General features: G+C 38.6%; 1 long non-coding RNA gene across 1 annotated transcript in view; it reads right to left on the bottom strand.

Annotated features, from left to right (window-relative positions):
- Window positions 1–15,691, bottom strand: part of LOC143665346 (uncharacterized) — a 35,803-nt gene extending 20,112 nt beyond the window's left edge. Inside the window, exons 1-2 of the long non-coding RNA XR_013166895.1 lie at window positions 15,569–15,691; window positions 15,131–15,196 (exon numbers count right to left, since the gene is read on the bottom strand). This is a non-coding gene — a long non-coding RNA (uncharacterized LOC143665346). The remainder of the gene's footprint in view (window positions 1–15,130; window positions 15,197–15,568) is intronic.
- Between the last annotated feature and the right edge of the window lie 2,328 nt (window positions 15,692–18,019).

Raw genomic sequence — 18,019 nt, 5'->3', positions numbered from 1 at the left:
CTCTTTGGCTTGCTGATCTTCTAGATCTGAAGAGCAGACACTGAGAAAGAGGAGCACTGAAGGACAAAACCTATAATTCTTGGTGTAAGGAATTTTTTAACTTAGATATAGTTTGTGAATTTGCTTTGATATTACAATATCATAATCCATTTTTAGCCAGTTTTCTTTTGGGTATCATCTAGTTGTTATCCTACATTTACATGTTTTGGGCTTTTTTTTTTTCGGTAAACAAAAGCAAGAAAACATGAAGAAAGAAGTCTAACGACGGAAAGCTTTTGAATCTTAAAATGTTTTAAAGAAAATTCTATAAGTGAAAATTCGCTCCGTGACTTTATTTGCTCCAGGGTCACACATTTTATCTGTTTAAACCACATGTGGTTTAGAATATACACAGTCATCCTTAGTGCTGTATAAGCAGTAAGAACAGATTGACAAAACTGTTGAAATTATAGACTGATTTGAACATATAGGAGCACAAAACTTTATTTCATGGGGAATAGAATTTCCCTTACATTGATTTCTTTTTTCTTAGAAAAAAAGAAACCCTTTTGAAGGTAATGAAAATATCATCAGCTACATTTTATCTTTCATAAAACAGATCTTAGCTTCTGAAGACTCAGAGGATGTAGCTACCGCTTGTTTATCCCTCCACGACCATCACCAGCAGCCACTCCTAGACTTCTCTGGATAAGGCAGAAAAGGGTCAAGGGCAGAGGCTTCTGAATACCTCCTAAAGTCTCTCACTCTCCCAGTGTAGCACATTTCTCCTGCCTGTAGGACAGAGCCTCAGGCAGGAGAGATCATTGCAGCCATATTCCCCCTTTATGACCCAGGCTCTTTCAGACTCCCCTTCCCCCCAAAGGTAGGAGAGGTGCAATGAGAGCCAGAAAAGCAATCTCCATTCTCTTTCCCAGAGCAAGAACACAGCGGAGGGGAATGGACAGAAATGCATGAAACACAACTGATAATACATTCTCAGAGAGAAGGCAACACTGAAGTGAATATGCAGGAACTGATGGAAAAAGAAGTCTTCATTTTAAGGCTCCACAAATGCAACTAACAAACATATTAGTTAATAATTAATTAATTGAGCTTTGATTTTATCAGAAGAATAGCACTCCTCCCCCTAGAGACCTCTCAGTGATAAATTTCAGACAAGCGTGTGCTCTTATTTTGGCTACTGGGTCCATTTTATTGGTTGCTGCCTTAAAACTGATGCTAGAACTCAGACTCGACATCTTGAAGAAGGAAGATTCTCCACCCAATATCGGAGGCTTGTGTTTCTGCCGCCTTTGGTCACCACTGGAACGGAACAATCCTTGGAGAGGCTGCCATGTTCTCCCACAGCCAGCACTGGTGCTGGAGGACAAGGTTGTTCTGTATCATGTCTCCCAAGCAGCCCTTGGTGTGGCTACTCTTCCCTGCACAGGACTGTTCCTCCATCAGTTTTCCTTGCTGCCCTGTGACAGAGGGAAGGAACACAGAGGTCCTGTGTCACCACTGGCTCCCTGTTGACTGCATAAAAAGAGATCTGTTCCAGACCTACTCATGGCCTCTCCAAGGCCACCCAGCTTACTCCCAATTAAATGGAAGATCATCCATCCTCCAGGCTCCTGTGGCAGATTTATATTACCTGATGGTGGTCACCAGTGGAACTACTTACTCTCTTTTGCCATGTGGCCCAAATAACAATCACAAATATAAAAAAAATTTGTTAGTGATATGCCCCCATATTCAGTGCTGTTCAATTTTTCTCCATGGTCACTTTAGTATGTATTTTATATAAAATTACATCTAGAATGAAGAGACTAATATATTGTTTTAAGGCCATGCTTTCTTTCCAAAGATATGAAATGAACATTTCTTCAAAATTACAAAATTCGTAAAACCTGTTTATTTCTCTTTGATAGCCATTCTAGGTAATACCGAAAAAAATAAGGCTTTAGGAGGATACACTTGGGTTGTGATTTCTTTGGATACTTAATAACAAGAACCAGAAAATATGGTTTCAGACTTTAATTCTTTTTTACTTTAACTTAAGAATTATGAACATTAATTTATTTGGGAGTCTACGATTTGAACTTTAATTTCCCCCTGGAAACTTGATAATAGGAGTGGCTTATATTCTAATTGGTTTATTTTGTTGTTGTCATTCTATTATTGGAATATTATTAAGATGTAATTTAATTTCAGTGCACAAATAGTTCTGCAGAACAATATGACTGGACAGAATTTGGGATACATCAAAAGAGAGACATAAAACTTCAGCCTTGGATACCAGGTAGCCTCGAAGTTAATGTGATGACTATATGATTCTGACCCATTTCAGAATCTTTTCTAAAAATAGTTTTATTTAGAAATCATCACACACAGAGTGCATGCATGGTACACACTCAGTGGCTCACAATGTTATCACGTAGTTGTATATTCATCATCAGGATCTTTTTAGAACACTTGCATCACTCCAGAAAAAGAAATAAAAAGAAAAATACTCATACCTCCCATACCTTTTACCCAGCCCTCTCATTGAACACTAGTATTTCAATCTATGCAATTCATTTTATCCCTTTTCTCCCTTATTATTTATTTATTTTTTTATCCATATTTTTTTAACTCACCTCTCCATACCCTGGATAAAAGGAGCATCACACACAAGGTTTTCAAAACCACACAGTCACATCGTAGAAGCTATACCATTATACAATTGTCTTCAAGAATCAAGGCTACTGGAACACAGCTCAACAGTTTCAGGTACTTTCCTTCAACCACTCCAGTACACCACAGCTAAAAAGAGATATCTATATAATGCATAAGAATAACCTCCAGGATAACATCTTGACTCTGTTTGAAATTTCTCAGCCGCCGAAACATTATTTTGACTCATTTCTCTTTTCCCTCTTTTGGTCAGGAAGGGTTTCTAAATCCCATGATGGCAGTTCCTGGCTCAGTCCAGGATTTCTGCCCCACGTTGTCAGGGAGCTTTACACCACTGGGAGTCATGTCCCATGTAGGGAGGGAGGGCAGTGAGTTCACCTGCCGAGTTGGCTTAGAGAGAGAAGCCACATCTGAGCAAAAGAGGTTCTCTGGGGGTGACTCTTAGGTGTAATTATAAGTAAGCTTAGCCAACCTTTTGCAGATATAAACTTCATAGGGATGAACCCAAGATCAAGAGCCCAGCCTATTGATTTGGTTGTTCCTACTGCTTGAAAGAATATCAGGAATTCCCCAAATGGGGAATCTGAACATTTCCTCCTTTCTCCCCAGTCCCCCAGGAGACTTTAGAAATATTTTTTTATTAACCGCCCAAATTACTTTGGGAGTATCTGGGAAGGCCTCACACTAATGTGGACAAACCAACAAGATTTTTACGCCTTGTTTGAGATTCCATGTAACAATGGTGTTCAGCTGAACTGACCATACAAGTTAAGTGAGGAAATGCACTACCTAAAATATAAATTTTATACGAAATAAACACGTCTCCCTTTGGTTTCACACAGAAGTTGAAGTTTTAAAATATGGACCATATCATCCTTCACCTTGTATTCTGATTTACCTTAGTCCTATCCAGGTAATCTTCATTCATACCTCTAGTTGAAGTCTGATCTCTTTTTCAGCTTTTTAAATAGTTTCTGTATAGGGTACTGCTGACTTTCATAGCTTCAGACTCTAACTCTGAGTCTCAGGTGTCACATAAATACCCAAAGTTTCTGGGAATGATCAGGTTATATACAAACAGCTCAGTATCTCAGAATTTAGAAATAACAGTGACAGCTCCTGAATGTATGTGACTGCTGTCAGATCTTACAATCTTTACAATAGGCCCCAACCTGATAACCCATGCTTTCTACTTCAATTCACCAAGTTTGTATATTATACTTAGTTCACATGAGTGAGGCATGATACTATTTGTCTTTTTGTTTCTGACATTTCATTCAACACACTGTCCTTCAGGTTCATACACCTGGTTACATGCCTCACAACTTCACTCCTTCTTGCAGCTGCTCAGTAGTCCAATGTATGTATCTACTACAGTTGCACCTTGCCACCTCCATCCATTGCAATTGTCAACAGTGATGCCATAAATACCAGTGTGCAAATGTCCATTCATGTCCCCACACTCAGTTTCCCCAGATGTATTCCCAGCAAGGGGATTGCAAGATCATATGGCAACCCCACCCTAGCTTCTTTTGGCACCACCACACTACCCTCCAGAAGATGTGCACCTCTCAGCTTCCCTACCAACAATGAATAAGTACATCTTTTTCTCCACATTTCCTCTAGCATTTTTTTCTCTATATTCATTCTTAAACAGTTTTATTCACACATGATACAATCTAACCTGAGTAAATAGACATGCCTTCGTCACCATAATCTATATGAAGACATTTCCTTTCTTTCGCAAAGAATCCATACCCTTCCTCCATGCCCCCTGCCTGTTGACATTTAGTTTTGGCATAATGCCTTTGTTACATTCAGTGGAAGCATATGAAAATGTTTCTATTGACTATAGACCCTAGATTTCATTGATTGTACTTTTTCCTGTATATCATCCATTTTCAACACCTTCAATGTTGACATGCATTTATTCTCCCTCATGCAAAGACGTTTTTATATTTGTACATTTAATCACCATCATTGTCCACTGTAAGCATTCCTAAGTTATAATGTCTCACTCTTTATCGTCTATCATTCCTTCTGGTTGCATATGTGTCCCCAGCCCTTCTCCTTCAATTATATTCAATCCAGCTTCATTCAGTGTACTTATATTACTGTGGTACCATCACATAGAATTGTGCTATCCATTTCTGAATTTTTACAATCAGTCTTGTTGCACAGTCCATATGCCTTCAGCACTAAGTGTCCAGTCTCTACCTGATTTCTATCTCCTGAGAGCCTGTGTTCTTAACTTCAACTCTCAAAGTTTACTCATTAATTTTAATTCATATTACTGAAACCATACAGTATTTGTCCTTTTGTTTCTGACTAGTTTCACTCAGCCTAATATCCTCAAGTTTCATCCCTGCTTTTACATACTTCATGACTATTCTGTCTTACAGATGCCTAATATTCCATCATATGTATATACCACAGCCTTTTAACCACTCATCTGTTGATGGACATTTGGGCTGTTTCCATTTCTTGGCAATCATAAATAATGCTGCTATAAACATCAGTGTGCAAATACTCTCTTGTGTCCTTGCCTTCAGTTCCTCTGAATATATACCTAGTAACTGGGTTGCTGGAATCATATGGCAATTCTATATTTAGTTCCTGAGGAACTGCCAAACTGCTGTCCATTTTACATTCCTACCAGCAGTGGATAAGTGTACCTTTCTCCATATCCTCTCCAGCACTTGTTTTCTGTTTTTCCTTTTGTTGTTGTTATTGTTTTGTTTCTTATAATGGCCATTCTACTGGGTGTGAGATGGTATTTCATTGCAGTTTTGATTTGCATTTCCTCATAGTCACTGAAGTTGAGCATCTTTTCACGTGTCATTTAGCCGTTTGTATTTCCTCTTCTGCGAAGTGTTGGTTTGTGTTGTTTGTCTATTTTTAATTGGGTTGTTTGTCTTTTTGTTATTGAGGTGAAGAATGTCCTTATATATTCTGGATACTAAATCCTTATCTGATATGGGGTTTTTAAATATTGTTTCCAATCATATAGGCTACTTTTTCTTACTTTCCTGCCAAAGTTCTTTGGTACACAGAAGTGTTAATTTTGAGGAGATCCCATTTATCTATTTCTTTTTTTTCAATGCTCATGGTTTGGGTGGAAGGTCTAAGAAATTGCCTCCTACTACAAGATTTCCCTACATTTTCTTCTAAAGGTTTTACAATCTTTGCTCTAATGTTTAGGCCTTTGATCCATTTTGAGTTAATTTTTGTCTAGGGTGTAAGACATGGATCCTCTTTCATTCTTTTGCATATGGATATCCAGTTCTCCAAACACCATTTATTGAAGAGGGTGCTCTGTCCCAGGTGCATTGGCTTGACTGCCAAATCAGAGATACATTGTCCATAGATGAAAGGATCTATTTCTGAACATTCAATTTGATTAAATTGGTCAGTATATCTATCTTAATGCCAGTAATACGCTGTTTTGACCACTGTGGCTTTGTAATATGCTTTAAAGACAGATAGTGTGAAACTTCCTACTTCATTTTTCTTTCTCAAGATATTTCTAGCTATTTGGGGTAACTGCCTTTCTAAATAATTTGTTATTGATTTCTCTATCTCTGCAAAGTAAGTTATTGGGATTTTAATTGGTATTGCATTAAATCTATATATCAATTTGGGTAGAATTTACATCTTAACTACATTTAGTCTTCCAATTCATTTACACGGTATGCCCTTCCACTTATTTAGATCTTCTTTGATTTCTTTTAGCAATTTCTTATAGTTTTCTGTGTATAGGTCTTTTGTATCCTTAGTCAAATTTATTCCTAAATATTTTATTCTTATGGTTGCTATTGTAAATGGGATTTTTTCTTGATCTCCTCCTCAGATTGCTCATCACTAGTATACAGAAACACTACTGATTTTTGGGTGTTGATCTTGTTCCCTGCTACTTTGCTGTAGTCATTTGTTAACTCTAGTAGCTTCGCTGTAGATTTTTCGGGATTTTTGAAATATAGTATCAAGTTATCTGCAAACAGTAAAAGTTTTTCTTCTTCTTTTCCAATGATTTCCTTTATTTCTTTTTCTTGTCTAATTACTTTCAGAGTCTTTTTAAGTAAATTCTTCACTGCCTACCCAAAGGATCAACAAAGTAATAGTGGCTGGTACAAAGGAATGGATCCATGACTGTAAGAGCAGGAATTTTCTATATTATTGCTGCCTTCCTCTCCTGATTGGGATGGCCACCACCCTAGTGGAACACTGATTTGTTGGTTAAGATTAAAGGATTATGAGAATAGAAGAAATGTTGTTCTTTGGGGAAACCTCCGTACACTTAGCACGTAAGATGCTTACGGTCTTAGCAGGTAGATGGACATTAATTCATGTAATTCATTCTTGTATTCCCTCCATTCCACTACTTAGTCTTCTCCAAAGAAGAAGAAATGAGCAAGTTTAGTTTAATGGGCATGTGACTTGTGTAGTCACACAGGGTCCTCTGTTTAGTAGGACCTTCATTTGGTTTAATGCTCTATTGTCGCCATCTTGAAATTCTTAACTTTTCAACTATACATTTTCATTTTGCATTGGTACTTACAAATCATACATCCAATTCTGGAAAAAAGGATCTGATTGATAAATTTAAAAGTGGAACCATGCATGAGTAGCTCAGTGCTTCTGCATCCACTCCCCCTTTCTTTGGGCTAAGAGAGCTTTCAAAGAAGATATGGTTGGTTCAATTCTTCATCTGCAGGAAGATTAGTGGTAAAGAAACTCTCCTTGTGGGCAGGTTCTGTGGCTTTCCAGACAGCCTCTGACTGAGTAGTTAAGTCAGTACTTAATTCTCTGGCACAATTTGAGACAGCAAAGTTTTTCCATATGTCCAAGTTTTGTTCTCGGTAGTGCTATCAAGTAATGAACCTGACATTTTTATTTCCAGTTCCTTGACTCCATTGTGTATCTTACGCTTGGTGTAAAACTCAGGCAGATAATAGAGTGGTATAAACCCCAATGAAAACAATATGTCCTGAGAGAAAACAGTCTCTATTCACTACAGATGGTTGGCAGCCCGTTAGGAATGGAGTATTAAATTACAGAACCCTGTTCTTCATGGAGAAAAGACATGAAAGAGTGGCAGCTGTGGTCAGAAGAGAACACAGCTCCTTAGACTCAAGAAAACCCTACTTTACTGCTCCAACAGAGATTTGTTTAGATTAATGAAATTATCTTATAAATTTTAAATATACTTTAAAAGTTCAAGCCCACAGATCTTTCACAATGTGAATCTCCTCATGTACTTTAATTAAATAATTAGGTTTTTAATGCAATTTTTCTGACACATATTTATATACCATATAATCATCCAAAGTGCATAATTGTTCATAGTATCAGCATATAGCTGTGCATTATCACCAGAATCAATTTTTAAGTATTTTCAATACTCCAAAAAATAATAATAAAAATAAGAATAAAAGTAAAAAAGAACACCCATACCCCTTATTCCCTCAATTATTTATTTATTTATTGTCCTTATTTTGTACTCATCTGTTCAAATACTGAATAAAGGGAGTATGGGCCACAAGGTTTTCACAATCGCACTGTCAGACTATAAAAGCTATGTAGTTATACAATTGTCTTCACAAATCAGGGCTACTGGATTACAGTTCAATATTTTCAGGTATTTCCTTCTAGCTATTCTAATACACTAAAAACTAAAAACAATTATCTATATAATTCATAAGAATAGCCTCCAGAATAACCTCTTGACTCTGTTTGAAATCTCTCAGCTACTGAAACTTTATTTTGTTTCATTTCTCTTCTCCCGTTTTGTCAAGTCTTTTTCAATCCCATGATGCCAGAGCCAGGTTCATCCCTGGGAATCCTGTCCACATATGGAGGAAGGCAGTGGTTTCACCTGCTGAGTTGGCTTAAAGAGAGAGGCCACATCTGAGCAACAAAAGAGGTTCTCTGGAGGTGACTCTTAGGTATAATTACATGTAGACTTAGTTTATCCTCTGTAGGAATAATTTTCATAAGGGCAAACCTCAAGCTCAAGGGCTTGACTTATCAAATTAGTAGTCCTCAATGTTTGCAAGAATATATGAAATTCCCCAGGTGGGGAAGTTTAATATTTCCACATTTTCCCCAGTCCCTCAATGGGACTTTGCAAATACTTTTTTATTCCCTGCCCGAATTACTTTAGGATATATCAGGGCATCATACTAACCTGTACAAACCAACAAGGTCACAGTTCCTATTCAAGGTTCCATGTAATTATGTTGTTTGAATAAATTAGCCATACACCTTAAATTAGATAGTGTGCTTCAGAAAATATAAATTTTGCACCAAATTAACATCTTTTTCTTTGCTCTCACACAGGCAGTGAAAGTTTTAAAACATAGTCAATATCATCCTTTACCCTTTAGTATGATTTACTTTAGTCCTAACCAGATCTTCTTCATTTATGTATCTAATTGAAGTCTGATCTTTTTTTCAGCTTTTTAGACAGTGCACTACAGGGTAATGCTGACTTTCTGAGCTACAGAACTCTAACTCTGGGTCTCAAGTATCACACAGATACCCAAAGTTCCAGGGACCGACAAAGTTATACACAAAGAATTCAGCATTTCAGAATTTAGAAATAACCATTACAACTCAGGAATAGATGTGACTGCTGTTAAGTGTTTACAACCTAGGAAACTTTATAATCAACCTTGCTCTGATAACCTATGATTTCAGGTTCAATTCTTAGAGTTTGCACATTATGTTTAGTCCATATTAGTGAAGCATTATAATGTTTGCCTTTTTCTTTTTGGCTTATTTCACTCAACATGATCTCCTCAAGGTCTCTTTACCTAGTTTGCATACCTCACGACTTTACTCCTTCTTGCAACTGGTCAATATTCCATTGTATGTATAGACCTCAGTTTGCATTTCCTTTCCTTGGTGGATGCACCTTAGACCACCTCCAACCATTGCAAATTGTGAATATTGCTGCTTTGCACACCAATGTGTAAATGCCTATTCATGTCCTTGCTCACAGTTCTTCAAAGTATATATTCAATAACAGGCTTGCAGTACATCCCTCTCTCTACATTTTCTCCAGCACTTGTATTCTTCTATTTATTTGCAATCTTCAACAAGTTCCTCAAATTCACTGAATTGGGACAAAATAGTCTTTTCAACAAATGAGCATGGGAGAACTACATATCAATAGCCAGAAGACTGAAAAAGTACCCTTACCTTACACCTTATGCAAAAATTAACTCAATCTGAATCAAGCACCTAAACATAAAAACCAGTACCATAAACTCATAGAAGAAAATGTAGGGAAACATCAAGACCTAGTAATAGGAAGTTGCTTCCTAAACTTTAAACCCAAAGTACAAGCAATAAAAGAAAAAATAGATAAATGAGAACTCAAAATCAAATAGTTTTGTGCTTCAAAAGACTTTGTCAAAAAGGTGAAGAGGCAGCTGACTCAATGGGAAAAAGTATTTGGAAATCAGATAAAGATTTGATATCTGGTATACAAAAAGAAATCATACAATTCAACAACAAAAGAACAAACAACCCAATTCTAAAGTGGGTTAAAGATATGAATAGACATTTTACTGAAGAGCAAATATACATGGCTAAAAAGCGCATGAAGAGATGCTCATTCTCATTAGCTATAAGGGAAATGCAGATCAAGACTACAATGAGATGCCACCTCACACCCGTAAGAATAGCTGCTATTAAACAAGCAGGAAACTACAAATGTTGGAGAGGATGTGGAAAAATCAGGACACTTATGCACTGCTGGTGGGAATGTATAATGGTACAGCCACTATGGAAGACAGTCTGGCGGTTCCTCAGAAAAATAAATATTGAGTTGTCTTATGACCTGGTATCTTCACTACTGGATATATACCCAAAAGAGCTGAAAGTAGTGACACAAAAAGACATTTGTACACCAACATTCATAGAAGCATTATTCAAAATTGCAAAAGATGGAAATGATCCAAGGGTCCATCCACAGATGAACAGATTAACAAAATGTGATATATATATATACGGTGGAATATTATGCAGCAGTAAGGTGAAATGACATCCTGAAGCACATGACAACATGGATGAGCCTTGAGGACATAATGCTGAGTGTAATAAGCCAGACCCAAAAGGACAGACATTATATGATTTCAATTTCATGACCATGGTAAAGGTAAAATCAGAGTGTTCTGTAACACAGAATATAAGGGACCTAGAGATGCACAGATGCTTGAAATGGGTGAATAGTTTGTTAATGAGGCTGAACAATTATAAGAGAATAAGCACAACTGAAGGCAGTTCACTAGTGGGTCTCTAAATAATCTTCCCATATTGAAAGTGAACATGATTGAAAGGAGTTGTGTAGACTCATTTGTCCTACCTATTAGCACTAAAAATATAAAAATGCTCTTGCATGAGCTACTGCAAAGGTATGAATCTTGTACAAAGAGTGTATAATTTCAGAGTATAGACAGAATGAATGATATTGCATTCTCTGGGCTATGTTTAACAGGCAACATCAATAGTACTGCAGTAATACCAGGGGTACATAATGGGGAGAGGGACAAATGTTAGGGATAGGTTTGGATTTTCTATTTGGTGAGGTAGTTAGTATTTATTGGCTATCTTTCTCTTAAGGACAATGAAATTATCTAAATATAAGAGTGTTGATGGTCTATTAACTTTGGACTTTATACCTGATACCCAATGAATGGAGGCAGCTGAAGGATGCACTGACTGAGAAGTACAATGGCATATGATGGTGTCAACATATGATCAAACACGGTGCTGCTACAAAAAGGAATGAATGTATGAGGCATGCAATGATGTGAATGAACCTGTGGGCCATTTGGTGAGGTAAAATAAGCCAAAAACAAAAGAGAAAATATTGTATGATCTCATTTAGCAAATACTTATAAGAAAACTGGGGCTAAAATTTTAAGCTCTTATAGCAGTCATATTTAGTCCAGAGTGGTACTTGTTATTTCTGGATTTTGAGGAGCTGTTTTATATATGTACAACCTGGTATTTAGAGATAAGAATTCTGATTAGGTCAGGATTAAGGGGTAAGGAAGACATTGCATTGTTTTAAAACTTCACCCACTCTTTGAGACCCTTAGGGTCTGAATTCTCTGATTGAGGGCTGCACTTTAGCTAGGCCCTTTTCCCCTTTTGCTGGGGAAGATAAGCCCTTTAGGGAATTATCTCCTTCCCTTGACTTGTTACTTTATCTCTCAGACTATCTTAACTCCACCCTTGCCTAGATCAGGGCTGACAATTGAAAATGCTTGAGGCTTTCTCTAATGAGCTACTTAGAATAGTCAAAAAGATAAGAAGAAATCCCTTTTCAGAGCCAGTCCCCAGCCCCCAATGTTCACCTCTTTAGAGCTAGAGTTGGTGCCTGGCTTTCTGTGCCTTGGGGCACAAACTTTTCCCAATATTCTCAGATGGGTTGACTCAAAATTCTCATTTTTGATTTTCCTTTTTTTTTTTTTTATCAGCCCCTACCTTCTGTCTGCCAGGTGAAAACTCAGGATGCCTTTCCTGCTTGCTCTCAGTTCTGTGTTTGAAGCTTGTATTCAGCATTCCAGAGTTGTTAATTAAAACTGTAATTGGAGCTTGTCTTGGCTGCCCTCCCTTGCTCCCAGTAGAGACTTCTTTTCCCCATGAGGTAGTGCTTCTGAATGAGGCTGCTGTGTCAGTGAGGGATGGGCACCAGCCTCCAGATTTGGGGCCTTTACTTACAAATCTGTGGTGTGATCTTGGCCTTTCCACCCTTCTAGATTGTACAATGTGTTTCTGGTAACAGATGTTCCCCAAACAGTTCTTCCAGACAGTTTCTGACTATTTACTAGCTGCTCTAGAGGACTAACTAAATTCCATAACTCCCTACATTGCCAGCTTGCCCCTAGGATTTTCTTGTTGGTTGGCTTTGTTCTCTGTTCTTTGGTGTTCAAACTTATTCTAGACCTCTAGCCTGGCTTCTATCTAATTAATCAGAATTTCTCAGCTCTTGTTTTCCTGGTTCTTGTCCTGCCTATATGGAACTTTTTCTTTGATGACAGTCTCCCCAGATATGATCAACCCTTATCAGATTTTCCCCAATCAGACAGGCTCAAGTCTCAGAAGGAGAGTGGAGTCAATATTTAATTTCCCAGAGAGTGAGACCCAGCAGGGACCCTGTGATGCTTCTTGACTCTATGCTTTTCCTCTCTTTCCCAGCAGGTGACCCTTATTAGCTTGCTCTCCCCACCAATGTAAAACGATGCAGTGCCTTTAATGCACAGCAGACCCTCCCTGCCAGGGGCCTGGTTAAAACAAATGCTGACATAGAAGGTGGGCTTAGGTTGCTTCTGGTTAGCAGCCCCTGGGGCCTGGATTCTCTGAAGAAAGGCTGCCACTTGAGCTGTACCCCACCCCACCCGCTTTTTGGGGGAGATATATACTGTCTAGGGAATTCTCCCCTCCCCCACTTGCCTGATAACTTTTTCTCTCAGACTTAAATCAGCCCTTGCCTGTGTCCCCCTGACAACTGAAAATGCCTGAAGCTTTCTCTAATGAGCTACTTAGAATAGCTTTAAAAAAGAAGAAGAAAAGTAAAAAGAAATTCCTTTTCACAGCCGGTCCCCAGACCCCAAGTTTCACCAGTCAAGAGCTAGAGTTGGTACTTGGCTCTATGTGCGCCCCACTCCCACCTCCTTTCTGGTGCTCTGAAAAAATCCTCTGTATTTATTCTTTCTATATTTTCTTTCTTTCTTTCTTTTTTTGTCTTTCAGCCACACTTCCTCTCTGCCAGGATTAAAACCACATTTGGAGCTCAGCTGAGCTACCTTTCCTTATTCCCAGGAGAGACTCCTTGAAGGTATGCCCATTAGGGGATTATCTTCTTCACCTCACTAGTTACATTATCTCTGAGACGTATGTTAATTCTGCCTTCTGGAGGCAGTGCTGGAGCCTGAGAATGCCTGCAGTTCTATACAATAATTAAATCTTTTTCAGAGCAGGACCTCAGTACCCTGGGTTTGCCAGTCAAGAGCCGGAGTTGGTACTTGGCTCTTTGTTTCCTATTTTCAATATTTTGAGCTCATCCAGCTCAAAAAGCCTCTAATTTTTCTTTTTTCCCTCAGCCCCATCTCCTCTCTGCCAGAACAAAACCTCTGGGTTCCTTTCATGCTTATTTCAGGTTTATATGTGCTTGGAGCTTATGTTCAGCAGTCCAAATTTATTCATTAATTCTATGATTGGATTTTGGTTGAGATACCTTCCCTGTTCCAGTCGAGAGTGCTTCTTTTTCCCTCGGGACATAAACTCAAAGACGGTCTGCCATGCCCTGGGGGAGAGGTGCCAGCCTCTTTGGCTTGGGAAAATTACAGTTCTGTGTGGGATTCCACCCATTCCAGACTGGTGTATAATGTGTGTCTGGTCACGGCTGTCCCCCACATAGATATTCCCTGGAGGACTAACTAAATTTCACACCTCACTATGCCAGCATCTTGCCCCACCCACTAAACAATCAGATTTTTACCCTTCTAAGTGAAATCAACTAGCAAGGTAAACTGGCAACTTTAAACAGAAAAAGAAATAAAAGTTTTGAATAGTGACTGGCTTAGATAAAGTTCCTGGGATCTAGGGAGAGGGAATTGCTTCATAATAGGTTGAGGAAAGACGATCAAAAAGAAAGGGAGACAGCAGGCCACCGCAGCTCAGTGGCAAAGTTTTCACCTGCCATACAGGAGACTTGGATTTGACTCCCGGTACCTGCCCATGCCAAAAAATAAAAGAGCTGACTTTGCATCTTTTCATTGTCTTAGTGATCTCAGCTTCTATTCAAAACCAACAAGACTTTGAAAACCACTTCCTTTGAGAACTTTGCTACTATTAACATGTGGCCAATAGTATAGGCTCAAGAAAGTCAAACAGCAAACTTCTAAATTAAGTGGCACCATTGGTCACCCAGAACAAAATGCATTAAAGACTGATGTTTTCAACATATCTAGCCTGTATTCTAATTTCCCCTTGGGCTTGTGTACCTTCTCTGGCAAAGGTTAAGGGTAGGAAGAACAAATCCAAGCACTAGACTACCTAGAAATCTCTGATTCACCACAGGGCAGCAGGAGAACAAATATTTCCCATTTCTTAGCTCCAGCTGGGCCTCTCTTCCAAGAAGTGATGATCTATAACACAGGTGAGACAATGTGGATTAGCAACTGCATGATATTTTTAAAATTTAGATTTACTCAACCAATCAATGGGAGAAACAGTGATTCATAAGTTCCCAAAAACTCTCTTAAACCATAGAGTCAAGTCAACACTTTTACATGGAAGTCCCTTTCATTCTCTCTTTGTCATCTGTTTTCTTGTTCAAAAAAATCCTTAACAAACTCTTGAGGGAAAGCTGCACCCTTGGATACCTTTGACCTGTTTACTCCTGGTTTTCTCCTCATAATAATATTTCCATAGTGTGGAATCCTAGTGCTCAACTCACCTGGTGTAGAGCTCTGTGCCGCTCTGACCAGTCATTGCTACTTGATCAGATGCCTCTCTGTTCTTGCTTAAAAGAAAACAACACATTCCACACATTTGCCAATTTTCCTGTTTTCTCTCTCTCTTCTTCCTCATGAAAACTGATTCTCTTTCCTTAGCATTTGGCGAATCTACATGGTTTCTCCTAAATAATAAACTGTCTTGGTGTCTGTTCTAGTTTGCTAGCTGCTGGAATGTGATATACCAGAAATGGAACAGTTTTTAAAAGGGGGAAATTATTAAGCTGCAAGTTTACAGTTCTAAGGTTGGGAAATTGTCCAAATTAAAGCAAGTCCATAAAAATGTTCAAATTAAGGCACCAACCACTTCTTAAGTGAGGTTACCTTCACTTAAGAAAGGCCGATGAAGTTCTGGGTTTCTCTCTCAACTGTAAAGTCACCTGGCAAACATGGGGACATCTGCTAGCTTCCTCTCCAAGCTTCATGCTTCATGAAATTCCATGGGGGCATTCTCCTTCATCTCCACAGGTCACTGGCTAGTGGACTGTGTGATTATCTCATCATTCTCGAGCTTTCTCCAAGAATCTGGAAAAAGATTCCAGAATTTTAAAGGATTCCAGTAAAGTAATTGTTCTAGTTTGCTAGCTCCAAAATGCAATATACCAGAAACAGAATGGCTTTTAAGAAGGGGAATTTAATAAGTTGCTAGTTTACAGTTCTAAGGCTGAGAAAATGTCCCAATTAAAACATGTCTATAGACATGTTCAATTTAAGGCATCCGGGGAATGATACATTGATTCAAGAAGGCCAATGATGCTCAATGTTTCTCTCTCAACTGGAAGGGCACGTGGCGAACATAGTGGCATCTGATGGCTTTCACATGGCTCTACCAAAAAAAGGGACTCTCCAAAACGTTTCCTCTTTTAAAGGATTCCAGCAAGCAACTCCACCTTCAGTGGGTGGAGACACACCTCCATGGAAATCATCTAATCAAAAGTTACCACCCACAATTGGGTGGGTCATATCTTCATGGAAACAATCAAAATGCTTCCACCCAGCAATATCGAATGAGGATCAAAAAGCATGGCGTTTCTGGGGTCCACCACAGATTCAGACCAGCACAGTAATCAAGACCCAACTAGAATAGGTGGAGTCATATCTCCCACTATTTAAAAGTTAATACCACAATTGGGGTGAGTCACACCTTCATGGAAATAACCTAATCAAGTTTCCTACCTATTGTACTGAATAAGGATTAGAAGAAACGGTTGCTCCCACAAGATTGATTAAGATTAAAACATGTCTTTTCTAGGGCACATAATCCTTCCAAACTGGAACAGTGTCTTTCCATCAAACTGAGTAACAGACCTAAAACTCTTTGCCATTTACGTGTTGCTTTTTCATTTGCTTGTTTTTCTTTTTATTAAGAGTTTTACATAAAATGTAGCAAGTCAAACCATTGGCATATATAAAGAAAAATTATTTACCTCAAATAGTTATTATATGAAATTGATTGTTTTCTATCAGGCTATCAACTTCAAAAATGAGCCAATGAAGCAATAAAAATCTCTCTCCCCTTTGCAATGAGGCTCATTTCTGTCTGTGCTACAATTGCAAAAGCATATATTCCAATGTTTAAATCTACCTTAAAAGGTCAAGGGCTTTCCAACTAGGTAAAGTATGCTTCTGCATATATGATACTTCTTTTTCAGAACTGCTCAAAAAGACCCATCATTTGGTTTTAGAGATACTCTGCAGGCATCCTGATATCCCCAGGTGCTTTGAATTAGTGGATGACTGGGACAAAATCACTCCTAGTGAAGGAAACTGGACACTGTGCAGCAGAAGAACTACAGACCATGAAGCACTGGCAGGGGTTTGTTTAGATTTGTACTGGGGAGGTCAAATACCACCTTTAAGATTTAAACATTGGAATATATGCTTTTGTAATTGTAGCACAGACAGAAATGAGCCTCATTGCAAAGGGGAGAGAGATTTTTATTGCTTCATTGGCTCATTTTTGAAGTTGATAGCCTGATAGAAAACAATCCATGCTTTAAGCTTCTTCCATTCTCTCTCTTCCAAGTGCGAGTTAAATTGATTTCAGGGAGCTAAGGAGATGGAGAGTGTGCCTAAATGATTCATTATTAATGAAAGCCAGATAGAGCAAGAAAAACTCTCATTTGTTTGTATCAGTTTTCTATTGCTGCATAACAAATTGCCCTAAATCTAGTATAATAAAACAACAGCACTACTTTTTATCTCACAGTTTCTGTGGGTCAGGAGCCTGGCACATTTTAGTTGGGTCTTCTGCTCATGGTCTCACAAGGATGAAGCCAAGGTATTGGCTGGGTGTACCCTCACTGGGAGGATCAGCTAGGGAAACATCCACTTCCAATCTCCTTCAGGTTGTTGGCAGAAGTTCTTTCTAATAGAGGTCCCTGTTTCTTTGCTAGCCATCAGCCAGGTATCACTCTCAACTCCTAGAGACCACTCTAGGTCCTTGCCATGTGACTACCCGTGGCTGTTCAAAACATGGCTGTTTGCTTCCCCAAGGACATCAGGAAAATGGCTCTCATGTTTCTTCCATCTGCGACCTACAAATTTTCTTTTAAAAGCTCTCCCCATTAGGTCAGGCCCACCTGGGATTATCCCCCTTTTGATTAACCTTGAATCAGCTGATAAGGGACTTTAATTATGTCACCAAAATCTCTTTACTTTTATCAAACAATGGAACCTAATCATGAGAGTGATATCACATTGTATTTAGACACAAAGGGAGAGATTATAGAAGGATGAACTCCAGGGGGTAGGAATCTCAGGACCTATCTTAGAATCTTGCCTCCCACACCACTGAACCATTAGGCTGATACCGTTCCAGAACTTTTAAG

This window comes from Tamandua tetradactyla, chromosome 21 (genome assembly GCF_023851605.1).
Source record: "Tamandua tetradactyla isolate mTamTet1 chromosome 21, mTamTet1.pri, whole genome shotgun sequence".
NCBI classification, from domain to species: Eukaryota; Metazoa; Chordata; class Mammalia; order Pilosa; family Myrmecophagidae; genus Tamandua; species Tamandua tetradactyla.
This window is presented reverse-complemented; position numbering and strand designations above follow the sequence as displayed.